This window comes from Mustela lutreola, chromosome 3 (genome assembly GCF_030435805.1).
Source record: "Mustela lutreola isolate mMusLut2 chromosome 3, mMusLut2.pri, whole genome shotgun sequence".
NCBI lineage: Eukaryota > Metazoa > Chordata > Mammalia > Carnivora > Mustelidae > Mustela > Mustela lutreola.
In genome coordinates, this window is record NC_081292.1 from 196,760,449 (window position 1) to 196,787,574 (window position 27,126).

General features: G+C 39.7%; 2 protein-coding genes across 9 annotated transcripts in view; both read right to left on the reverse strand.

Annotated features, from left to right (window-relative positions):
* The window catches only part of NBEAL1 (neurobeachin like 1), a 219,410-nt gene extending 219,085 nt beyond the window's left edge, over positions 1-325 (reverse strand). For 4 of the 8 annotated variants that reach the window (XM_059168364.1, XM_059168363.1, XM_059168362.1 and 1 more), the window contains exon 1: positions 112-234. The gene's annotated coding sequence lies outside the window, so the exon portion shown is untranslated. Of the gene's footprint in view, positions 1-111 lie in introns of all 8 variants that reach the window. The other 4 variants (XM_059168361.1, XM_059168360.1, XM_059168359.1 and 1 more) reach the window with 3 other exon arrangements.
* A 7,241-nt stretch (positions 326-7,566) lies between these two features.
* CARF (calcium responsive transcription factor) overlaps positions 7,567-27,126 on the reverse strand; it is a 109,431-nt gene continuing 89,871 nt past the window's right edge. Inside the window, exon 19 of the transcript XR_009352052.1 lies at positions 7,567-8,460. The gene's annotated coding sequence lies outside the window, so the exon portion shown is untranslated. The remainder of the gene's footprint in view (positions 8,461-27,126) is intronic.

Consider the following 27,126-nt stretch of genomic DNA (forward strand, 5'->3'; position numbering starts at 1 on the left):
ACACCCGGGTCCCCCTCGCCCCCTCGCAGCCGCCCCAGGCTCTACGGCGCACCCCGGGCCCTCCCACATCTGCCGCACAGCCCCGTCGTCCCCAAGACCCGCTCCCCTCACCGCGCTCACGTCGGGGGGCTGCGCCAAGGCCGCCAGGCCGACGTCTAACTTACTTCCCTCGCCCCCTTCCCCAGCCGAAGCCCCGTGTCACCTCGCAGCAGGACGGGCGGGCGGGAGAGGGAGGCGGGGCAGGGACGGCGCGAGGCGGGGAGCGAGGGCCTGGAGGAGCCAAGGGCGGGACCGTCCTCTCGGCTAATCGCTCCGGCCTCTAAGGATTTACCCGGCCCCGGGGCAGAGGCTGCTCATTGGCTGCCCAGGCTGGAAGGGGGCGGGTGACTTGAAGACCCGCCCCAGCATTCCTGCGCAGTCGCAGTCGACCGCGCTCCCGAAGCTTCGGGGACGGGCGCCAGCCGGGGCGTTCCAGCGAGTCGTACCCAGGCTGGCGGTGTAGGCTGAGCGACGTGCTGACGTTCTTGCCCCGCCACTACAGGGGACGGTAGCATTCGGCGGACGGCGTCATTTCCGGGATTCATCCGGGGGCGGAGAATCCTGGAGCGCTCGCTAGAGGGGAATTCGTCTTGATGTTGTGTTAAAAGGGGCTCGGTCTTGGGCGCGTTCAGTAATGTGAAAACAAAACAAAAACAAAAAAGTCCTTTTCCCCTAATCGCGTTTGTGCTTTTTACTTTCCACGTTGCGAAATGTCCGATCCGAAGGGATGATTTTGACAATACTAAAGGCTTCAAAGGGTTTTTGCTTTTTCATGAAAACAAAAAGCAAAGGCTGCATTTCCTAGACACAGACAAATGGAATGGGAAGACACGTCGATGAATCACCTCTGGTATACCTAAACGTTGTAAAAACTTGTATTAGGAAAAATGTCAACCATATGCAAATGTAAACTAGGATAAGGAAACTCCACACGCCATCACCCATCTTCAAAGATTACCAACTAATGTCCTATCTTGTTTCATCTATACCAAAACGTTGTAAAAACTTGTATTAGGAAAAATGTCAACCATATGCAAATGTAAACTAGGATAAGGAAACTCCACACGCCATCACCCATCTTCAAAGATTACCAACTAATGTCCTATCTTGTTTCATCTATACCAAAATTTGGCAAACTGTAAACAGTAAATATTTTAGGTTTTGCAGACTGTCTTGCTTGGTATGTAGTTTAAAATTATTAAAAATCATATTTAGTGACATTTGAAAATCAGGCGAAATTCAAGTTTTAGCGTTGGAAAGTTGGTTAGAACACAGCCACGCCCATTCCTTTACTTTTTATATACCACCACCACTAGCAGTCCGAGGTGAGGTACCACTAAATCTTTTCGAGGTTATTATAATAGCGCCTGCCTAGGCACTCTCCTCACCCACGGATCTCCCAACACAGTAAGCAAAGTGACCTTTTAACCTAGAAAGAAGATGTCACCCCTCTCCTAAAAACTCTCCAGTAGTTTCCCATCCGACTTAAAACAGTGAACAAGGTTTTCCTTCCACACTCCGCTCTCTAACTTCCTCCAACTACTCTGGCCTTCCCTTATTTTAGTCCAGACCAATGGCTTCCTCGCTGCTCCTCAAATTCACAAAGCTACTCCATTTTCAGTGATTTTACTTAAGCAGTCCCTCTGCCTGGAATGCTCCTTCCCCGAATGTCCACACACAATCTTCCCGTCTCTGCTGAAGAATCACCTTTTCCGTTAGGATAGTCTGAATGTTTGTGTCCTTCCAAAATTCATTTGTTGACATCCTAACACCCCAAGTAATGGTATTAGGAGGTAGGGCCTTTGGAAATAGGGCTGAGGGAGGAGTCCTTATGAATGGGATTAGTTTCTTATGAAATCAATTTCAGAGAGCTTCCCTAGCCCTTCTCACTGCGTGAGAATACGAGATGTCTGAGATCTGGGAGATGGCATTCACATAATCACCCTATCTTGGACTTCCAGCCTATAGAGCTTTAAAAAAAAAAAAAAATTGTTTGTAATCTACCCAGTCTGTGGCAGTTGTTATACCAGCCCAAACACTCTAAGACATCAGGAAAGCATCCCTCATCCTTTTCTTTGGGAAATAGCATCCCTTTTTCTCCCTTACTCTATATGCCACTGTAACACCTAACAGCTGACATACAATTTCTTTGTCTATTATGAATTCCCCCCAGTAAAATGTAAGCACTATTAAGACAGGGACTTGGGGTGCCTGGGTGGCTCAGTGGGTTAAAGCCTCTGCCTTTGGCTGGGGTCTTGATCACAGGGTCCTGGAATCGAGCCCCGCATCAGGCTCTTTGCCCGGTGGGGAGCCTGCTTCCTCCTCTCTCTGCCTGTCTCTCTGCCTACTTTTGATCTCTGTCAAATAAATAAATAAAATCTTTTTTAAAATTTTTAAAAAACAGGGACTTTATTCACTGGTATAGATTTTCAGGTCCTTGAATAGTGTCTTCTACACAATAAGTGCCCAATAAATATTTGCAGACTATAAAATGAAATAGTCTAATTCGCCATACGTCTGTGTATTATTCTAAGTCTCTTCGTGAGTCTGTCAAATTCTGTTGCATTTAGATGACATCTAGATGTCAGCAGGATGAAAACAAGTCTTCCACTGCTGAGATTTCTGACATCTCCCTGGAGTGGGGATAAGCTTTAGTTTTGTGAGTGGGTCCTTAACCAATACTTAGGTGTCTCCACTAATGAAGCTATAACCTCTTTATCTTCAGATATACCTCAAGGCAAACACATTTGCCATCTGGAGAACACATTTTCTTATTAAGTTGCCTTCTGAAACAACATGGCCTTATGTTAAAATCATATTTCTGGCCTAATTTTCCTGACAAAAGATGTTAACCTTAAAAAGAAAACCAGAGGGGTGCCTGGGTGGCTCAGTCATTTGAGCAGTTCCCTTAGGCTCAGGTCATGATCCCGGAGTTCTGGATCAAGCCCCAAATCCGGCTCCCTGCTCGGTAAAGAGTCTGCTTCTCCCTGTGCCCCTACCCTCCCTACTCGTGCTCTCTCTCTCTCTCATTCACTTTCTCTCAAATAATAAATTTATTAAAAAACAATTTTTTTAAGCCAGCAAAAAATGGCTTTATCTGGGAATAACAGAATTGCAATTCAGAACATGCACTCTAAGGCAAAACCATATGTAAATCCAACAAACAAAGGAGAGGAACTTTATTTTATGGAGGAGGAGGAAGTTGGGAGGGTTTGCTCTGAATGAAAGTCCATTGGACAAAAGCACGAGTTCTGCACAATGATGGTTTCTCGCTGGCCAAGTTGCAGGGGTAGTAGATTTCTTGCAGAAGATGTAATGTACCTTTTTCCCTATTGGGGACTGTAACTGATAATTCTCCCCTGTTTAAGATTCTTCTTTTGAGGTCTATAATTGACAGTTCTTCTGGTAACTGATGTTGAATAGTACTGGCTCCCACTGGCTTCTAACCTCCCTTTCTATCTTTCCTACTCTACTGTAGTGAGGATTCTCTTTATTTTCGAAAGGCATACTCATGAACTGAAAAGGGTCTGCCTAAATCCACTGGATGTTTCTGAGTTCAGATAGCTTCTTATCTGATAACAGGGTTAGGAGTCCCAGTTCACTTCAGGTATATAACCTTAGATTGTTACCAAATTAATTAACAATGCAAATTACATCTACCAAGACTATTGGATAACTTATGTAAATCAGTCAGGGCATTATCATCCCAGAAAAATAATTACATAAAGAAGTAAATTATAGGGACACTTGGGTGGCTCAGTTGGTTAAGCATCTGCCTTTGGCTTAGGTCATGATCTCAGAGTCCTGGGATCCAGCACTACATCAGGCTTCTTGCTCAACAGGGAGCCTACTTTTCTCTCTCCCTTTGCGAGCTGCTCTCCCTACTTATGCTCTCTCTGACAAATAAATAAATCTTAAAAAAGAAAACTCTTCCTTAAAAGAAGAGAGGTAAATTACAATCTTGGATTGCTTTTTGGCCATAATTCAAAGCCAGTAAAATTAGTAAGATTAACTTGATAGTTAGTGATATCTTGTAAAAACCTGCATACAGTCATTCCCATTATGGACAACCTGCCAACTGAGGCAGATACTCAACTGTGTTAGAACAAGGTTTCACTTGGGCAGAGCTGGAGACAAACAAGTTATTGCTCTGAACTTCCCCGTTCATGAGTTCTGTCCTGCCCATTTCGCTTGAATCCATACCTTTTCAGTCAGCGTGGCTACAGCCTTGTTGGTTTTGTTAATCTTTTCCTAAAACCAGTTTTTGGTTTTATTGAGTCTCAATATTGTTCCCTGTTCCCAATTTCATTGATTTCTGCTCCAATTTTTTTCTTATTTGTTCCTGCTATTCTTTTTCTAGTTTCCTAAAAGTTTAGATGAATGATTTTAGATTTTACTTCTATTCTAATGCATTCAGTGCTATGAATTTCCCTCTAGCACTGACTTTGCTGCACACCTCACAAGTTTGTGTGTGTGCGGTTTAAGATGTTATGTATTTGACAGAGAAAGAGAGAGAGAGAGAATGAGCAGGGAGGAGGGGGAGAGGGAGAAGTGGTCTCCATGATGGGATCATGACCTGAGCCAAAGGCAGATGGCAGATGTTTAACAGACTGAGCCACCCAGGCGCCCCCACACCTCACAAGTTTTAATAAGTTGTATTTACACTTTCATTTAGTTCAAAATATGTTTTAACTTTTCATGGAATTTCTTCTTTAACCATATATTATTTAGAAGTGTATTGTTTAGGGGCACCTAGGTGGCTCAGTCAGTTGAGCATCTGCCTTCGGCTCTGGTCATGATCTCAGGGTCCTGGGACCCAGCCCCAGGTCAGGATCCCTGCTCAGTGGGGGATCTGCTTCTTCCTCTGCCCCTCCCCCCTGCTTTTGTATCTTGCAACTTTACTGAATTAATTCATCAGTTCTAGTAGTTCATTCCATGGAGTCTTTTGAGTTTTCTATATATAGTATCATGTCATCTGCAATAGTGAATATTTTAATTCTTCCATAATGATTTAGATGTCTTTTATTTCTTTCTGTTGTCTGATGGCTGTGTCTAGGATTTCTAGTACTATGTTCAATAAAACTCGTGAGAATGGACATTCTTGTCTTGTTCCTGAACTTAGGTGAAAAGCTCCCAGTTTTGCCCCTAAGTTCTATTGTTTTAAATGTGTGAAGGTCTGTTTAGTCACAGAATGGAGCTATCTTAACACATTTACCATGTAAACTTAAGAATAATATGTGTTCTGCTGTTGTGTAAAGCAGTTGATAGACATCCACTGTATCCAGTATGATTGATGGTGACATTGAATTCAACTCTGTCCTTATGTCTGCCTGCAGGATTTGTTCATTTTTTTTATATAATTGGAACAGATTCATCTATTTCTCCTTGCAATTTTATCAGTGTTTCCTCACATTTGATGTTTTCTTCTTAAGTACATACATATTAAGAATTTTTTTTAATAAAAAAAAAGAATTTGCTTTTTTTAAAAAAAGATTTTATTTATTTTTTTGACAGAGAGAAATCACAAATAGATGGAGAGGCAGAAAGAGAGAGAGAGGGAAGCAGGCTCCCTGCTGAGCAGAGAGCCCGATGTGGGACTCGATCCCAGGACCCTGAGATCATGACCCGAGCCGAAGGCAGCGGCTCAACCCACTGAGCCACCCAGGCACCCCAAGAATTTGCTTATTTTTTAATTAGTTAATTTATTTATTTAAAGTAAGCTCCATGCCCAATATGGAACTTGACCTCACAAACCTGTGATCAAGACTCGTGTGCCTACCGACAGAACCACCCAGGCACCCCAAGAATTTGTATATCCTCTTGGATAATTGGCCCCTTTATCATTATGTAATCCCCCTCTTTATCCCTGATAAATTTTCTTTCTCTGAAGTCTGCTCTGTCTGAGGTTAATATAGCTATTCCTTCTTTCTTTTGATTAGTGTTAGGATGGTTTATCTTTCTCTGCCATCTATTTTTCACCTATATGTGTCTTTATATTTAAAGTTTGCTTCTTACAGACAACCTAGTTGAGTCTTATTTTTTTGACCCACTTTGACAATCTCTGTCTTTTAAAATAGTGTTCCCTGAGATTAAGCGTCTCTTACGGTTTGTCTCTCTTCCCAGTCCCATCTTGTTTCATTTTTCCTTCCCTTCCCCCATGGCATCCCCCCTCTCAAATTCCTCATATCAGAGAGATATGATCACGGCCACCTTCACTTCCTCGTCGACAAGGCTGGGGACATTTTCGAACACCCCTGGAGAAAGCTTGAATGGCAGGATGGTTAGTCCAGATTTGTTATTCCATCACGACCGGAAGCAGAAGTTTTAGGAGGTGATGCATGAATTGGGGCTGAATGAGAGTAATTTTAGAGATGAGTCGGAGAGGGTCCCAGAGGTCCTCCTTCTTCCCATCGGCTCTGATTATCTGGTGGCAGGGACCCGGCTGTCTACAGGGTGTCCGGACTCCAGCCTCACCCTGCTTCACGGCTCTGCTCTCACTCCCCCTTCCCTTCTGGCCACGCTCTGGCTTGGACCACCACACTGTGGCCCTGGCCCCATCGCTCCCTCGAAGACCATCCTCGCCAGTCACGAAGCACAGTGGGCAATTTCAGTTGTGGCCTCGTGTGACAGACCAGTGGCATTCGCCACTGGTGATCCCTGCCTGCTCTTTCTGCAAGCTCGTCTTCCTTGGCGCTCAGGGTGCTTCCTCTGCTGATATCCCTTCGACATCTCAAGCCCTTTCTTGTTGGCCTCTGGTGCAGGCCCCTCCCCCAGGCCCCACCAGCTATCCCTTGCCTAAACGGCCGTGCCCTCAGGAATCTTCTGAGGCCCCGTCTCTTCTGCAGCCTCACATGGCTTTGGTCATTGTGTGAACACTGATGAGTTCCCCGCCCAGCCCTGTCTCTCTCACTCCTGAACTCCAGGTCCAAATGTCCAACTGTCCACTCAAACTCTCCAACCGGATGTCACATGGGCTCTTCAAGGGCATGTTCAAGTCCAGCTCCTGACCTTCCCCACACAAGCCTTTCCTGTGGCTTCTGTTCATCCATCCAAATGCCTAAGCCACCTGTGAGTCAGTCTTGGTTCTCCCCTGTCCCTCACTGCCACGGCCTCATGACTCTCTCCAGCCCCATCAGTCACCAGCCCAGCCCTTCCACCTGCTACATGGCTCTCAGATCTACTCTCTCCACCAGCACCAAGACCTTCCCAGTCCAAGTGAACACGAGCTCTTGCTTACAGGAGAGCAATCGGTTCCCTAGTCACCTCCCTGCTCCCAGTGCCCAATCCACTCTCGACCCTGCAGCTGGTTTGTTATTTGCAATGTGCACATCTAAGCCCACCATTCACCTGTCCACATCCCTTGGGGCCCCCACCGCCCTCAGCCTTCTATAACTCGGCCACAACCTACCGCTCCCACCTCCTCTTCCCTCATCTCCCTCCAAGCTCTGTCTCAAGCCCCACCCTCCAACCACACCAAACCTCTTTCAATTCTTCAAATTGCATGACTCCCCCATCCCCCTAGGGCTGCGAACATGCCCCTTCAGAACACTGTCTCCCCAGCCCTATCCAGGATCTCTGACTTCGTCTAACTGCCACTCCTTCTGCAGAGGCTTCCCAGCCCAGCCAGAAAATGCCAGACAGTCCCACAATGTCACAGTGACCAGTCCATTTCTTCCTCTACTCTAGCACTTGTGACATATTCATACAAGGCACTTTTAAAGGATTTGTCTCCCATATTAGTCAACTCCCTGTCTTGGTCGGGGGAGCCATGACTGACCATCTCTGCAGCACCTGGGACAAGACCTGGCCCCCTACGAATGTACAAAACACTGGAAGGAAGGATGAATAAATAAATGGCAAACACACACACACACAAAATTTTTTTCACCTATTGTCTTTCTCTGATTGACTTAATTTGCTCAGTGTAATACCCTCTAGATCCATCCACGTCGTCGCAAATGGCAAGATTTCATTTCTTTTGATGGCTGCATAGTATTCCGTTGTACATATATACCACATTTTCTTTATCCATTCATCTGTTGATGGACATCTAGGTTCTTTCCATAGTTTAGCTATTGTGGACATTGCTGCTATAAACATTCGGGTGCCCATACCCCTTCAGCAAATCCACTTTTAAATAACCATATACTGTTTCACAGATATTACAAGAGCCTTATAATAACAAAATATTTCCTAATTCCTCCCTCCATCCCCTGTATCATTGCTGCCATTCATTTCACCTACATAAGCATGTAAATGCATATATATAAAAACACATAATTGAATGTATTATTGATATTATTTTAAATAATTGTTAGAGCATTGAAAAATAAAAGGTTTTATCTTCACTTATTCTTTCTCTGATGTTCTTCTTCTCTTTACATAGATTGGAGTTGCTGACCTGTATCTTTTTTCTTCTCTCTGAAAAACCAATTTTTTTTTTAAGAGAGACAGAGAGTGAGCTGGGGAGAACGGGGGGGGGGGCACCTTAAGCATGCTCCATACCCAGCCTGGAACCTGACACAGGGCTCAAGCTAACAACACTGAGATCATGACCCAAGCCAAAATCAAGAATGGGACACTTAGTAGACTAAGCCACCCAGGTGCTCCTCTGAAGAACTATTAACATTGCTTGGAAGGCAAGAATTTCCCTTAATTCTTTTTTATTATTTATGTATTTTGTCTAAGAAAGGCTTTATTTCTACTCCCTTCATTTCTTTTAAATTTTAATTTTTCAGTGTTCCAAGATTCATTGTTATGCCACACCCAGTGCTCCATGCAATACGTTCCCTCCATAATACCCACCACCAGGCTCACCCAACTCCCCACCCGCCTCCCCTCTAAAACCCTCAGTTTGTTTCTCAGAGTCCATAGTCTCTCATGGTTCACCTCTCCTGCTGATTTCCCCCAACTCACTTCTCCTCTCCTTCTCCCAATCTCCTCCGTGTTATTCTTTATGTTCCTCAAGTAAGTGAAACCATGTGATAATTGACTCTCTGCTTGGCTTATTTCACTCAGCATAATCTCCTCTAGTCCTGTCCATGTTGATACAAAAGTTAGATATTCATCCTTTCTGATGGAGGCATAAAATTCCATTGTATATATGGACCATATCTTCTTTATCCATTCATTTGTTGTAGGGCATCTTGTCTCTGTGGCCATTGCTGCTATGAACATTGGGGTACTGATGGCCCTTCTTTTCACTACCACTTTACACCAGTTAGAATGGCCAAAATTAACAAGACAGGAAACAAGTATTGGAGAGCATGTGGAGAAAGGGGAACCCTCTACCCTCTTACACTGTTGGTGGGAATGCAAGTTGGTGCAGCCACTTTGGAAAACAGTGTGGCGATTCCTCAAAAAATTAAAAATAGAGCTACTCTATGACCCTGCAATTGCACTACTGGGTATTTACCCCCTTCATTTTTGAAGGATAATTTCACAAGGTACAGAATTCTAGGTAGGTGTTTTTACTCTCAGTACTTTAAATAATTCACTCCACTCTTTATTTGCTCAAATGATTTCTGAAAAGTAGTCAGACATAATTTTTATCTTTGCTTCTCTATAAATAGGTACTTTCCCCCCCTTGGCTTCTTTCAAGATTTTTCTCTCATCTTTGGGAAGCCTGGGTGGCTCAGTCGATTAAGCGTTTGCCTTCAGCTCAGGTCATGATCCCAGAGTCCTGGGATCGAGTCCCACATTAAGCTTCTTGTTTTCACTCTTTCTGCTGCTCCCCTTGCTTCTTGTGCTTGCTCTGAAAAGTAAATAAAGTCATAAAAAAATTTTTTTTTCTCTATCTTTGATATCTTTGATATTCTAATATTTGAATATGATATGTCTAGGTGTAGCTTTTTTGGGCATTCATCCTACTTGGTGTTCTCTCAGATTCCTGGAACTGTGATTTGGTGTCTGTCCTTCCTTCGGGGAAATTTTCAGACTTTATCACTTCAAATATTTCTTCTGTTCCTTTTTTCTCCTCTGGTGTGCCCATTACATATGCTGCACTCTCTGTAGTTGTTCCACAGGTCTTGGCTATTCTGCTTTTATTTTTTCAGTTTTTTTCCTGTTTGTGTTTCCATTTTGGAAGTTTCTGTTAACATATCCTCAAGCCCGAAGAGTGTTTTCTCAACTGTGTCTACTGATAAAGTCATTCTTCATGTCTGTTATAGTGCTTTTTTTAAAAAAATATTTTATTTATTTGACAGAGAAAGAGGGAGAGATCACAAGTAGGCAGAGAGAGAGAGGGGAAGCAGGCTCCCCGCTGAGCAGAGAGCCCGATGCGGAGTTCCATCCCAGGACCCTGAGATCATGACCTGAGCTGAAGGCAGAGCTTAACCCACCGAGCCACCCAGGCGCCCCTGTTACAGTGCTTTTGATCTGTAGCACTTTTTCTTGAATCTCAGAATTTCCATCTCTCGGTGTACACTATCCATCTCTTCTTGCATGCTGTTTGATTTATTGTAGCCATTAGCATATTAATCATAATTGCCTTAAATTCCTTGTATGATAATTCTCAACATCCCTGCCATATAGGAGTCTGGCTCTGATCCCTATTCTGTCTCTTCAAACTGTGTTTTCCGCCTTTAAGTATGCCTTAATAAGTTTTTGATAACCAGACAGGATGTGCAACGTAAAACGAACTGCAATGAATAGGCCTTCAGTAGTGAGGTGGGAAGGTGTTAGGATACAGGAAGCTTTCTACAGTCCTATGATTAGGTCTCAGTCTCTTAGTGACACTGTGTTTGTGAACTGTGAACTTCAGGAGTGTTTCCCAGCTTTTCCCCCCACTTCAATGGGAAAGGAAGGCTCAAGTGGGCTGGAGTTGGGTATTTTCCTGACCCCTGATCAGTAAAGCTCTGGTAAAATAGCTTCTCTTGATGCCAGGTCTTGTTAAAAAGAACAGAATGCTCTGGTTACTTGAAATGGTTCCTTTTCCTCGTCCCGTACCGGAAACATGCGGGGATTTTTTTCCAATATTTACTCTGAGAACTTCGTCAAGTTCCTAGAAATTGTGCCGCCTGCCCATGACTGGGACCCTCTAAATTTTTTAACTCTCAGACTTACCCACTTTGAGCCTCCAGCAGTTCATCAATTATAGTTTAGGTTTTTGCATCACAGTCTGGGTCCCTAGTGAAGATTCTGTGAAGGATTTCTGCTCTGAGAACTTGCAAATCTCATATTCACCTGTCTCTTCAGTTTTGGGAGTACTGTTTTGACCTGTGACTTCACATCTCTGATGGAGCTAAGTAGAACTGAGTTTTCAGTTTGTTTGGCATTTTACTTGGTATTAGGATAGAGTGAGGACTTTTTTTTTTTTTTTAAGATTTTCTTTCTTTTTCTTTCTTTCTTTCTTTCTTTCTTTCTTTCTTTCTTTCTTTCTTTCTTTGGCAGAGAGAGACATAGCAAGAGAGGGAACACAAGCAGGGGGCGTGGGAGAGAGAGAAGCAGGCCTCCAACCACGAAGGGAGTCTGACGTGGGGGTCTATCCCAGGACCCCAGGATCGTGACCTGAGCTGAAGGCTGACACATAACAACTGAGACACCCAGGTGCCCCGTGGCTTTGAAGATCTTTACATGCTGAACCAGAAACTGGAAGTCTAGTCCTTATCTTTGTGGTAGGTACCATAAAGTTGTTTAAGCTTCAGGGTCAGACATATAAAGACAAATGCTCTAATTATGATTGCACTGATTAGAATATAGGTAATTCCAAAGTCTCTTAGCCACCCATCTACCATTCTTTTAGTAAGGTACATTATTTTATGTATTCTCCTTCAGAGTCACAAAACTAAGGGTGCTTGGCTGGCTCAGTTGGCAGACCATGTGGCTCTTTATCCCAGGGTTGTGAGGTTTTTTAAAAGATTTTATTTACTTGAGAAAGGGGCAGGGGGAGGAGCAGAGGGAGAGGGACAAGCAAACTCTGCACCGAGCGTGGAGCCCAATGCGGGGCTTTATCCCAGGACCCTGAGATCACAGCCTGATCCCAAACCAAGAGTTGTACACTCAACCAACTGAGCCACCCAGGTGCTCTTCGGGGTCATGATTGAGCCCACGTGTGGCACAAAGTTTACTTAAAATAAAATTTAAAAAAATTAGAATCACAAAACTGGAGAACTGAAAGTTACCTTAGAGATCGTGTCATTCTATATCTCCATTTTAAATATTGAAAAATCAAGGCTTGATTCTGAATGTAGTGAAGCCTCCAGACCAGCACTGTTCAATAAAAACTTTTGCAATGATGGAAATTTTCCACATTTGTGCTGTTCAGTGCAGTTGCCATTAGCCATACACTGCTACTGAACAACTGCAATGTGACCTGCACAACAGAGAAATTTTACTTTTACTTAATTTTAAGTTAAATAGACACCTGTGGTTAATGACCGCCATATTGGACCGTGTAGCTCTAAAGCTAATTTACATGGTAGCAAACAGAGTATAGAAGAATAAGTTAAATTACTTGTCCTGCAATGCACCATTTGTGCAGGAACTAGAACTAGAACCCCAAACTCCTTAATCTTGGACTTTTTGGACTATATTGTGCTGCCTTTTCAGAGTCCATAAGATGATGAGTTTAAAGCAGGGTTTCTCATCCTCAGTACGATTGACATTTGGACTGGACTAATTTTTTTTTGCCCTGCTCATTGTGGACTGTTTAACAGCATTCCTGGCCTTTACTCAGTAAATGCCAATAGTATCTTTCAGCTGGAACCACCAAAAATGTCCCCAGACAAAGCCATACATCTTGGGGGCAAAACTGGAGGCAAAATCATCCCCAGCTGAGAACCTCAGATTCCCCGGATTTCCTAAGCATGTAAGATGTCCTTTGGGGGGGACTTGGTGGCTCAGTCAGGTAAGTGTCTGACTCTTGATTTCCGCTCAGGTCAGAGTCTCAGGGTTGTGAGATCAAGCCCATGTCAGACTCCACGCTCAGTGGGGAGTCTGCTTCTCTCCCTCCCCCTCTCCCTCTGCTCCTCCTCCCACCTGGGTATTCTCTCCCTCTGTCTGTCTCAAATAACCCTTTAAAAATAAATAAATAAAAGAGTCCTTCAGGATCCCCATAAGAGGAAAGGTAGATGCAAATCAACCGTACAAATTAACTCAACAGGGCTTCCTATTGGTGGCTACCACTAGAATGGGGACAAAAATCAAGTACACATAGTAGTTTGTTGAATGTTTACTATGTACATAATACAACATGCTTTACATATTTTATCTCTAATTCTCAAACTAACATTGCAAAGCAAATGGAATTCTCTTCATTTTACAGATTAGATAACTGTAGTTCAAGGAAGTTTAACTGGTATAAGGTCACAGAGCAGGCTAGCAAAAGAGAAATGTAAAATTCATATATATTAGTTATAACTGAATTTTACACCAATGTTATTTTCTACTCAGGTCTATGTCTCTCTAACAACCTCTTTAGCACTCAAGATGGAAGAGCCAGATCAGAAACATAAGACAGAGAAAGGAATATAAATAGAATAAAGAGAATTCTTAAAGGGTGGGGACATTCAGTGGACAGATGTGCAGGGAGATACCACCAAGTGATTACTACAATTAAGGAAGGAAGTGATACCCGAACTAGGTTTTGAAAGAATGTCAGAAAAAGGAAAAAAAGAGAGAAGTCTGAAAAGAGTATGCTTAAGGATTGACTCCCAAGAATTTCCTCTGAATTTTGAAGAGATCATGATTTACTTGAGCAGTCTAACTCGGGTGGAAGAAGGAAGAAGATGAGGTTGGGAACATAAAGGTTGCAACTAGTTCACATTGGGTCCTGAATGCTGATTCAATTATTTAGATTTCATTCCAAGTCAAATGAGAGCTTTAAAGCAAGGCCCTCAGAAGATTAAAATTTCATTTGTTGTCCTAGACCTTGTGATATCTTTCCCAAGGCAACATGTAGTCCTATACTCTTCTTAACACACAGAATACAGTAATTAAAATTCAGTTGAAACATGAAAGAAAACCACTTCACTTTCATCTATAATGAACATTCTATGGTAGCTGGGAAGTTAATTGAAAGTTAAGACTTCCATAGTGTACAGTAGAGGAAAAAAAAATCTTTAATCAAGAAGAAAAAAGAAAAAAAAGAAGAAAAAAGAAATTACAGGAAAATTTTACTTGTAAATTAACATTTTCTCTTTTTAAATTATTATTTCCTTTTACTTAAATGTGAAGAAAAGAAAATTATGAGATTAGGAGAGGGTTCTTTTTCTAAGAAAGCAGCTTTTTTTGAAACCCAATTGCTCTCATTCAAATACAAGTTAATCAATATCTGAGATCTGTTGTTACATATCAAGTATTATTTCTTTCTTACATCAATACAATAAGAATTTAAAAGAGAATAAGGGGCACCTGGCTGACTCTTGATCTTGGGGTTGTTAAGTTTGAGCCCCGCTTTGGGCATAGAGATTAATTAAAAATAAAATCTTGGGGTGCCTGGGTTGCTCAGTGGGTTGAGCCTCTGCCTTCCACTTGGGTCATGATCTCAGGGTTCAGGGATCAAGCCTCGCATCAGGCTCTCTGCTCAATGGGGAGCCTGTTTCCCCCTCTCTCTCTGCCTGCCTCTCTGCCCACTTGTGATCCCTTTCTCTGTCAAATAAATAAATAAAATCTTCTTTAAAAATAATAAAATAAAATATTAAAATAGAAAAGAAAAAACCTCCATGTAATCTCTATCCCGTGTATGTGGTACAACCATACATCTCAATTACTTTTTGCCCTTACATTCTTCATAGTAAGTAAAAAACGTGTGATATTTCTGACATTAATCTAGTAGCATTCTTAGGAACTACATCTGGCACTGGTTTTCAGTTTTTTTGGATAATTCTTTTGATTTGTATATTCATTTGGTTTACTGGCTTTTATTTTTTGTTTGAGTAATAAAGTACATTAATAATTATCAGCTTATTTGGAACTAAGGTTATAAGATCTATAGTGTCGGAGGTAAAGCACTATGACTCATATGGCTTTACTTTCCCATATTACAACAAAATTTTAATAGTAACCAAAAAGGATGGGGCGCCTGAGTGGCTCAGTCATTAAGCTCTGCCTTCAGCTCAGGTCATGATCCCAGGGTCCTGGGTTAGAGCCCCATGTCAGGCTCCCTGTTCAGCCTGCTTCTCCCTCTCCTGCTTCCCTGCTTGTGTTCCCTCTCTTGCTATCTCTCTCTCTCCATCAAATAAATAAATAAATAAATATATAAATAAATGAAATCTTTAAAAAAAAAAGGTAACATTTTTTAAAAATCTGAGATTGAGTAGTTCCTACTTAAATTGATAGTTTGACACATATTAAAGGCAGTCAACTCAACAATGATTAAAACATGAAATGCTTCACAGTTTTTAAAAGACATTTCTGAAAAAAGTTATATATTTTTACTTATTTCACCTTACCTATTTTATTATAATGGATTTAATTAAGGGGAAAGATCTTTGTTTACTGAGCATTATATTCTCATATTTATCTCCAAAAGGATCATTAGGTTTTGTTTCTCACATGATTCATCATGGTGAAACACATTAGCAGATCAAGAAGATTATGGTTTCCAGCTGTGAATTAGCAGATGGAAAATAGTGCCCTGAAGAAATAAGCACAAATGAAAGAAAAGCTTATTTCAGTACAAATCAAGAGGGAGAGTAGCAAATTAAAGAAAAAATGTCTCAATTTAGTTTTTAGGTTTCCAGATGAGAAATCAAGCAGCCTCTGTAGAGAATATATCCTCATCTGAATAATTTCACAAACAGAAATGGCATACAAAAGTCTACTTTTCCAATTATATCTTCTTACTGTTTACAGTTAACCACTCAGTCTTATTAAAGGTTTTCTGTTTTATTAATACTTTATTACCAAAAAAAGAGGACCACTAAGGGTGGTGTAGGATGGGGAATTATTATTTAATGGTTATAGAGTTAAAGTTAGAGATGATGAAAAAGTTCTGGAGATGGATAGTGGTGATGCTTGCACAACAGTGTGAATGTACTGAATGGTAATGAACTGTACACTTTAAAATTTAGAGAGAGAGGCGCAGCTGTTCCACTTGACTGGGATATGGACAAAAGGCAAGAATTCTAAAAGCCAGTTAGGACATTTTGTGTAATATTTTATCCATTATGAATTTTATTTCTCATCAGTCAGCTGTAATAACTATTAAAAAACAATAGAGGTTAATGGCCACGGTTGCCAAACTATGGAAAGAACCAAGATGCCCTTCAACGGACGAATGGATAAGGAAGATGTGGTCCATATACACTATGGAGTATTATGCCTCCATCAGAAAGGACAAATACCCAACTTTTGTAGCAACATGGATGGGACTGGAAGAGATTATGCTGAGTGAAATAAGTCAAGCAGAGAGAGTCAATTATCATATGGTTTCACTTATTTGTGGAGCATAACAAATAACATGGAGGACAAGGGGTGTTAGAGAGAAGGGAATTGGGGTAAATTGGAAGGGGAGGTGAGTCATGAGAGACTATGGACTCTGAAAAACAATCTGAGGGGTTTGAAGTAGCGGGGGTGTGGGAGGTTGGGGTACCAGGTGATGGGTATTAGAGAGGGCACGGATTGCATGGAGCACTGGGTGTGGTGCAAAAATAATGAATACTGTTTTTCTGAAAATAAATAAATCAATTTAATAAAAAAAAAAAAAAGAAGAAGAAAACCCCAAACCAAAAAAAAAAAAAAAAAAAAAAAACACACAACAATAGAGGTTATAGAAGTGATTATAAATCCCAGAGACCTGAGTGACCAGTAGCTGACCAGCTGAGTCAGCATATGATTACTAAAAGACAGCAACTTCCTTTCCCTTTTAGCTTCCTGATCTCCCCTTTACAGATTTTGCTTTAAAGTGATATCTTGATAATTTCCAATTGCCAGCTTCCTAGGCTGTGCTCCTAGGAATCCTATTATCTTTCTGTCTCTCCACTCCTATTTTTAACTACCCGTTCAAGTTAAGGGGTGGGGGTGGGGAGTGGAGTAGACTAATGTAACACAGACACAAAATGCAGCGGATTAAATAAGACCGGAATTTAAAGCATTCTCTTGTAACAGTCTTAAGGGAGGAAAACTGTCCAGGTAATAGGCAACTTCATTCCACAAAGACTTAAGGACCCTAGTTCTCCCTTTCTCACTGCTCTTCCAGCCCCCAGGATGCTGTCCTCATTAATCAGCTTATAGAAAGGAATAGAAAGTGGAAATGAAAGACCAGTTCCTCCTAGATAATATAGAAGTTGCACTCACCTCTCATATTCCATAGAAGTTGCACTCACCTCTCATATTCCATGAGCAAGACCTTAGTCGACACCTACATCTAGCTGGAAAGGATCCTGGAAAATTCTATTTCACACTAGGAATCCATATGTCTAGCTAATACTATGAGATGGATTTGGGGAGAACAACTTGCAGTTTGCCATATGACCCTAATTCCCAATGTCATCAGGATGACTGAACATGGCTTGTTTGATTCTCTTACTATCTCCAGAGACTAAAAACTATTAAGTTGCACCTATCACAACATTCTTCTGAAAGGTTCCTATGGTCTTTTTATTCTACAATTCTTATATAACAAACCGTCTTAAAACTTAGTGGTGCCCCTCAAAGGCATTATGTTCAGTGAAATAAGAAAGAGAAAGAGAAACACTGTATGATCTCTCTTATATGTGGAATCTTAAAAAAAATTTTTTTAAATAAATAAAAACCAAGCTCATAGATACAGAGGATGGATTGATGGTTGCCAGAGACAGGGTTGAGGGGTGGAAGAAATGGATGAATTGTTATTGTTTTTGTTTAAATAAATGAAATAAAAAATAAATATTTGGAAAGATCATCAGATATCTTAAAATTTGAGTAAAATTTCTCTTCCTTTTAGCCAACTTTGTGTCATTATGTGTAAATATGTGTGATCCAGAGACAACCATTACAACTCAGGGTGCATTTCCCCCCATTTTCCCAAATGTATTCAATGATGCAAGTATATTTTTTAGCAAAATACAATTATGCTATGCATTAAAAAAACTTAGTAAAACTTGGTGGCATAAAGCAACCATTTGGGGCACCTGGGTGGCTCAGTGGGTTAAGCATCTGCCTTCGGCTCAGATCATGGATCTCAGGGTCCTGGGATCAAGCCCCACATCAGGCTCTCTGCTCAGTGGGGAGCCTGCTTCCTCCCCTCTCTCTGTCTGCCTGCCTCTCTGCCTATTTGTGACCTCTTTCAAATAAATAAATAAAATCTTTTAAAAAGCAAAAAAAAGAAAGGATTCTGTATTTCATCAAATTTTTTTTTCTGCATCTATTGAGAGCATCATATGGTTCTTGTCCTTTCTTTTATTTATGTATTGTATCACATTGGTTGATATGCGGATGTTCAACTACCCTTGCAGGCCAGGAATAAATCCCACTTGGTTGTGGGGAATACTCCTTTTAATGTACTGTTGGATTTATTGGCTAGTACCTTGGTGAGAATTTTTGCATCCATGTTCATCAGGGATATTGGCCTACAATTCTCCTTTTTGAAGGGTCTTTATCTGGTTTTGGAAGGAAGGTTAATCCTGGCTTCCTAGAAAGAATTTGGAAGTTTTCCTTCCATTTCTCCTTTCCTTTCCTTTCTTTCTTTTTTTTTTTTTTTTTTTTTTTTGTGGTAACCGCTTCAGAAAAATGGGTATTAATTCTTTTTTAAACATTTGGAAGAATTCCTCTGGGATGCATCTGGCCCTGGACTCTTGTTTGTTGGGAGATTTTTTTTTTCTTTTCTTTTCTTTTTTTTTTTTAAACTAACATATAATGTCTTATTTGCCCCAGGGCACAGGTCTCTGAATCATCAGTCTTACACAATTCACAGCACTCACTATAACACATACCCTCCCCAATGTCCATAACCTAGCCACCCTATCCCTACCCGCCCCCAACACCCCTATTGAGAGATTTTTTACTACTACTTTAATTTCCTTGCTGGCTATGGGTTGTTCACGTTTTCTATTTCTCCCTGTTTCAGTTTTGGTAGTTCATACTTTTCTAGGAAAGCATGCATTTCTTCCAGATTGCCTAATTTGTTGGCATATATCTGCTCATAATATGCTCTTATAATTGTATTTCTTCGGTGTTGATTGTCATCTCTTTTGTTTCACTCATGATTTTATCTGGGTCCTTTCTCTTTCTCTCTCTCCCTCTCTCTCTCTTTTTTGATAAGTCTGGCCAGGGGGTTTTGATCTTATTAATTCCTTTAAAGAACCAGCTCCTAGTTTCGTTGATCTGTTCTACTGTTCTTTTGGCTTCTATTTCATTGATTTCTGCTCTAATCTTTATTAATTCTCTTCTCCTTCTGGGTTTAGGCTTTCTTTGCTATTCTTTCCCTAGTTCTTTTAGGTGTAAGGTTAGATTGTGTATTTGAGACTTTCCTTGTTTCTTGAGAAGAAACTAAGTTTTTAAATGGGCAAAATATTTGGATTGGCCATTCACAGGAAGAGAAATATAAATGGTGAACAAATACTGAAAAGGTACTCAAACTCATTTGCACTTAAGGAAATGAAAATTAAAGCCACAATTTAAAACACAATAAATATTTATCAGTTTTGAAAAATTAGGAAGTCTGACAACAAAAGATATGAAACTGCAATTATCATACACTATTAGTGAGAATATACATGGGTACAGTCAGTTTGCAAATCAGTTTGGCAGTATCTGGGAAAGCTAAAGATATGTATATCCAATGATCCAACTATCTTTATGTAGCTGGAGAAAATGTGTGCATATGGACCAGAAGGTATGTATGACATGTATCATTTAAACACCAATTTATATAGAAAACAAACTTTCCTCCCAGAGGGGAGGAAAGGTAGAGGAATGGGTTAAACAGACGATGGAGATTAAGGAGTATACTTGTAGTCATGAACAAAGAGTATTATATGAAAGGGTTGAATCACTATATTGTACATCTGAAACTAACACAATACTATATGATAACTAATTAAAATAAAAACTTAAAAAAACAATCTATGCATTTCACAAATGTCTCAGACTAAGGGAGGAAAATCATATAATGATCTCAAAAAATATGGTACGTGACAAAAGTCAACATCTACTCATAAACTCTTGGCAAACTAGAAAAGATCTAAAATCTAGAGAGTTTCAAATGTGTATGAATTACAGAATGTAATGCGTACTTTCCAACTTAAATATCCTTTGAACTATTTGGTTTACAAAATCTATGACAGGGTATGCCTGGGTGGCTCAATTGGTTAAGCGGCTGCCTTCGGCTCAGGTCATGATCCCGGCATCCTGGGATCGAGTCCCACATCGGGCTCCTTGCTCAGCAGGGAGCCTGCTTCTCCCTCTGCCTGCCATTCTGTCTGCCTGTGCTCACTCTCTCTCTGACAAATAAATAAAATCTTAAAAAAAAAAATCTAAGACAAATAAATAAAATCTTAAAAAAAAAAAATCTAAGACAGTAGTTCAGTGCCAATGTTCCTTAAAAATTGCCCTCAGGGTGTCTGGCTGGCTCACTAGGTAGAGCATGCAACTCTTGATTTTGGGGTTTGAATTTGAGCCCCATGTTGGGTACAGAACTTATATTAAAAATAAATAAAGAAAGAAAACTTAAATATCATCCCTCTGTTTATCAGATCTTTATAATATCTTTTTAATTAAATATTTTCCTGCAAGATATTTTGAATATCAAGGTAGGTTGCAAATAAAACTAAAGTGTTAATACTACTTTGGAAAAAATATTAGTTCCCCCATTAATATATTAATGCATATCCTACAGTCCTTTATCTTTTAATTTACAGACTCTAGATTGGCAGGAAGTATATTCTTCCATGTGGTGAATTCTGATAGTTCATGAATTGTTTAATTTAGAGTTAAATCTGATTTTAACACAGACTTTGGGGTAAAAAGGTCTTGAGTTTAGATCTTTGATTCTTGTCTTCCTAGCTATAGGAAGGATTATATAGCTATATGGCTATAGGATTCTTGGCTTCTTGGCTTCCTAGTTATGTATAATCTTGGGCAATGTACTTAGTCTACCTATTTGTTTTTCTTCCATAGAATTAGGATAATAATCCAGGCCAGGTGTGAGGATTAACTGATAAGTACAAAGCATCTGGCACTCAATAAATGTTATTTATTATCATATTTTTGAACCAGCTAAAGTAAATATAAATTAAATTGTTGCCAGGTGAACTTGAGAGACCCCAGGCCCTGGGGCCTCCACCCCACCCATCCCAAAAATGTTGCTGAAGATCCTTCTTCTCATCACCAGGAAGAATTCAAGGACAGACCCAGGACAGCAAAGGAGCAACACAAGCAGGAAGGTTTATTAAACTGAAAGTACATTCTTTAGATGTGAGAGCAGATGAGCTCAAGAGAAGGAGAAAGAGAACAAAATCACAAATGAAAGGAGAAATAACAATCAACACCAAGGAAATACAAATAATTATAAGAGAATATGAAAAATTATATGCCAACAAATTGGGACAATCTAGAAGAAATGGATAAATTCCTTAAAACAGATAACTTCCCAAAACTGAATTAGGAAGAAATAGGAAATTTGAACACATTGATTACCAACAATAAAATTAAATCATTAATCAAAAAAACTCCCCCAAAACAAAAAATTCAGGAGCAGATGCCTTCACAAGCGAATTCTACCAAACATTTAAAGAAGAGTTAATATCCATTCTTCTCAAATTATTGCAAAAAATAGAAGAGGAAAGAAAACTTCCGAACTCATTCTCTGAGTACAGTATCACCCCGATACCAAAACCAGATTAAACACCACAAAAAAAGAGAACTTCAGGGCAGTATCTCCAATGAACATAGACATAAATATCCTCAACAAAATATTAGCAAACCAAGACCAACAAAACATTAAAATAATCATTCACCATGATCACATGGCATTTATTCCTGGGATGCAACAGTGGTTCAATATTCCCAAATAAATCAGTGAGATACAGCACATCATTAAGAAAAAGGATAAAAAAAAATGATCACTTCAATAAGTGCAGAAAAAGCATTTGACAAAATACAATATCCATTCATTATAAAAACCCTAAACAAAGTAGGTTTAGAACAAAGATACCTCAACATAATAAAGGTTGAATATGAAAAACAGCTAATATCAGACTCAATGGAGGAAAAAATGAGAACTTTCCCCCTATGGTTAGCAACAAGATAAAGAAGCCCATTCTCACCATTTTATTCAACATATGACTGGAAATCCTAGGCACAGCCATCAGACAACAGAAGGAAATAAAAGGCATCCAAATCATTAAGAAGTAAAACATTCACTATTGCAGATGATATGATACTATATACAGAAAACTCAAAAGACTCCACTAAAAGAACTACCAGAACTGATAACATGACTTCAGTAAAACTGCAAGATACAAAATCAATGTACAGAAATATGTCCCATTTCTATACACCAATAATGAAGCAGCAGAAAGAGAAATTAAGAAAATAATCCCATTTATAATTGCACTAAAAATAATAAGATACCTAGGTACAAACCTAACCAAAGAGGTAAAAAACCTGTACTCTGAAAACTATAAAGCACTGATGAAAGAAACTGAGGATAACACAAAGAAATGGAAAGACAATCCATGCTCATGGATTGGAAGAAAAAAATACTGTTAATATGTCATCACTACCCAAGGCAATCTACAGATTTAAAGTATTCCTATCAAAATACCAACAGCACTTCTTACAGAACTAGAATGAACAATCCTAAAATTTGTATGGAACCACAATAGACCCTGAATAGCCAAAGCAATTCTGAAAAAGAAAACCAAAGCTCAAAGCATCACAATTCTGGATTTCAAGTTATATTATAAAGCTGTAGTGATCAAAACAGCATGGTACTGGCAGGCACACAAATAGGCACATAGATTAACAGAACAGAATAGAAAACCCAGAAATAAAACCACAACGAATCTTTGACAAAGTAGGCAAGGGTATCCAATGAGGAAAAGATAATCTCTTCAACAAATGGTGTTGGAAAAACTGGACAGCTACATGCAAAAGAAACACGACCACCTTCTTACATCGTAGACAAAAATAAACTCAAAATGACTGAAGACCTAAATGTAAGACCTGAAACCATAAAAATCCTAGAAGAGAGAGCAAAGGCAGTAATTTCTCTGACATCAATCATAGCAACATCTTTCTATATATGCCTCCTGAGACAAGGGAAACAAAAGCAAACAAAACAAAACTGTTTTGACTATATAAAGAGCTTCCTTTTGCACAGCAAAGGAAACAGTCAACAAAATGAAAAGGCAACCTACAGAATGGGAGAGGATATTAGCAAATTACATATCCAATAAAGAGTTAGTGCTCAAAATATATAAAGACTTATGTAACTCAACACCTAAAAAAACAAAAACCCAATTAAAAATGGGTAGGAGGCATGAATAGACATTTCTCCAAAGAGGATAGACAAATGGCCAAAAGACACATGAAGAGAGGCTCAACCTAACTCATTTTCAGGAAAATGCAAATCAAAACTACAATGAGGTATCACTTCACACCTGTGAGAAGGGATAAAATCAACCACACAAGAAACAACAGGTGTTGGCAAGGATACAGAGAAAGGAAAACCCTCTTGCACTATTGATGGGAACACAAACTGGTGCAGTCACTCTGGAGAACAGTATGGAGATTCCTTAAAAAGTTAAAAATAGAACTATCCTATGATCCAGCAATCACACCACTAGGTATTTACCCAAAGGATACAAAAATGCTGATTTGAAGGGATATATGCACCCTGATATTTATAGCAGCAATGTCTACAATAGCCAAGATATGGAAAGAGCCCAGATGTCTATCAACAGATTAATGGAAAAAGAAGTGGTGTGTGTGTGTGTGTGTGTGTGTGTGTAATGAAATATTAATCATCAAAAAGAATGAAATCTTGCCATTTGCAACAACATGGATGGAGCTAGAGAGTATAACACTATGTAAAACAAGTCAATCAGAGAAAGACAAATACCGTATGATTGCACTCATGTGAAATTTAAGAAACAAATCAATCAAAGATGGGAAAAAAGAGACAAATCAAGAAACAGACTGTTAACTATAGAGAAGAAAATGGTGGTTACCAGAGGAGACGGAGGTAGGGAGATGGGTAATATAGGCGAAGAGGATTAAAAGGTACACTTATCATGATAAGCACTGAGTAATGTACGAAATTGTTGAATTACTACATTTTACACCTGAAAATAATATAAACTTGTATGCTAACTATACTGGAATTAAAATAAGATAGAGAGTGAGAGTGAGCATGAAAAAGAAAGAGCAAGTATGGGAGCTTTGACTCTTGGGTTTGGGTTTTTATCTTTTAGTAGCAGCTATTAACTAGGGGGTGGCATATTCATTACTCAGGGCAAGGATCTCTTAGAAGCAGGGTTTGGAGCCTCCTGCTAGAACCTAACTGCCTGCCTACTCAAACAAAATAAGCAATGACTTTATGATTCACCATTACTGATAATCTGAATGCTGTATAACTTGGGGAAGGTTATATTTATTGCTGTAAATATTATTATTACTATAAAGTATTAACCAAATATAATAGTACCTAAAGGTAAGATTAATGTAGGAAGTCAGAGTCTAGAGCAGATTTTTATAATTCATGCAAAATTTTTATAATGTATTCGGTAGTATATTTAATAGTAAATATATTATGGGGTGCCTGGCTGGCTCAGTCTATAGAGCATGTGACTCATGATCTCAGTCCTAAATTGAAGTCCTACTGTGGGTATGGAGACTACTTTAAAAAAATGTATTACTATTGAACAGACCCATAACCAGTAAGGAGATTGAAACAGTCATTAAAAATCTCCAAACAAACAAAAGCCCAGGGCCAGACGGCTTCCCGGGGGAATTCTACCAAACATTTAAAGAAGAACTAATTCCTATTCTCCTGAAACTGTTCCAAAAAATAGAAATGGAAGGAAAACTTCCAAACTCATTTTATGAAGCCAGCATCACCTTGATCCCAAAACCAGACAAGGATCCCACCAAAAAAGAGAGCTATAGACCGATATCCTTGATGAACACAGATGCGAAAATACTCAACAAAATACTAGCCAATAGGATTCAACAGTACATTAAAAAGATTATTCACCACGACCAAGTGGGATTTATTCCAGGGCTGCAAGGTTGGTTCAACATCCGCAAATCAGTCAATGTGATACAACACATCAATAAAAGAAAGAACAAGAACCATATGATACTCTCAATAGATGCTGAAAAAGCATTTGACAAAGTACAACATCCCTTCCTGATCAAAACTCTTCAAAGTGTAGGGATAGAGGGCACATACCTCAATATCATCAAAGCCATCTATGAAAAACCCACCGCAAATATCATTCTCAATGGAGAAAAACTGAAAGCTTTTCCGCTAAGGTCAGGAACACGGCAGGGATGTCCATTATCACCACTGCTATTCAACATCGTACTAGAGGTCCTAGCCTCAGCAATCAGACAACAAAAGGAAATTAAAGGCATCCAAATCGGCAAAGAAGAAGTCAAATTATCACTCTTCGCAGATGATATGATACTATATGTGGAAAACCCAAAAGACTCCACTCCAAAACTGCTAGAACTTATACAGGAATTCAGTAAAGTGTCAGGATATAAAATCAATGCACAGAAATCAGTTGCATTTCTCTACACCAACAGCAAGACAGAAGAAAGAGATATTAAGGAGTCAATCCCATTTACAATTGCATCCAAAACCATAAGATACCTAGGAATAAACCTAACCAAAGAGACACAGAATCTATACTCAGAAAACTATAAAGTACTCATGAAAGAAATTGAGGAAGACACAAAGAAATGGAAAAATGTTCCATGCTCCTGGATTGGAAGAATAAATATTGTGAAAATGTCTATGCTACCTAAAGCAATCTACACATTTAATGCAATTCCTATCAAAGTACCATCCATCTTTTTCAAAGAAATGGAACAAATAATGCTAAAATTTATATGGAACCAGAAAAGACCTCGAATAGCCAAAGGGATATTGAAAAAGAAAGCCAACGTTGGTGGCATCACAATTCCGGACTTCAAGCTCTATTACAAAGCTGTCATCATCAAGACAGCATGGTACTGGCACAAAAACAGACACATAGATCAATGGAACAGAATAGAGAGCCCAGAAATAGACCCTCAACTCTATGGTCAACTCATCTTCGACAAAGCAGGAAAGAATGTCCAATGGAAAAAAGACAGCCTTTTCAATAAATGGTGCTGGGAAAATTGGACAGCCACATGCAGAAAAATGAAATTGGACCATTTCCTTACACCACACACAAAAATAGACTCAAAATGGATGAAGGACCTCAATGTACGAAAGGAATCCATCAAAATCCTTGAGGAGAACACGGGCAGCAACCTCTTCGACCTCTGCCGCAGCAACATCTTCCTAGGAACAACGCAAAAGGCAAGGGAAGCAAGGGAAAAAATGAACTACTGGGATTTCATCAAGATCAAAAGCTTTTGCACAGCAAAGGAAACAGTTAACAAAATCAAAAGACAACTGACAGAATGGGAGAAGATATTTGCAAACGACATATCAGATAAAGGACTAGTGTCCAGAATCTATAAAGAACTTAGCAAACTCAACACCCAAAGAACAAATAATCCAATCAAGAAATGGGCAGAGGACATGAACAGACATTTCTTCAATGAAGACATCCAGATGGCGAACAGACACATGAAAAAGTGCTCCATATCACTCGGCATCAGGGAAATACAAATCAAAACCACAATGAGATATCACCTCACACCAGTCAGAATGGCTAAAATCAACAAGTCAGGAAATGACAGATGCTGGCGAGGATGCGGAGAAAGGGGAACCCTCCTACACTGTTGGTGGGAATGCAAGCTGGTGCAGCCACTCTGGAAAACAGCATGGAGGTTCCTCAAAATGTTGAAAATAGAACTGCCCTATGACCCAGCAATTGCACTATTGGGTATTTTCCCTAAAGATACAAATGTAGTGATCCAAAGGGGCACGTGCACCCGAATGTTTATAGCAGCAATGTCCACAATAGCCAAACTATGGAAAGAACCTAGATGTCCATCAAC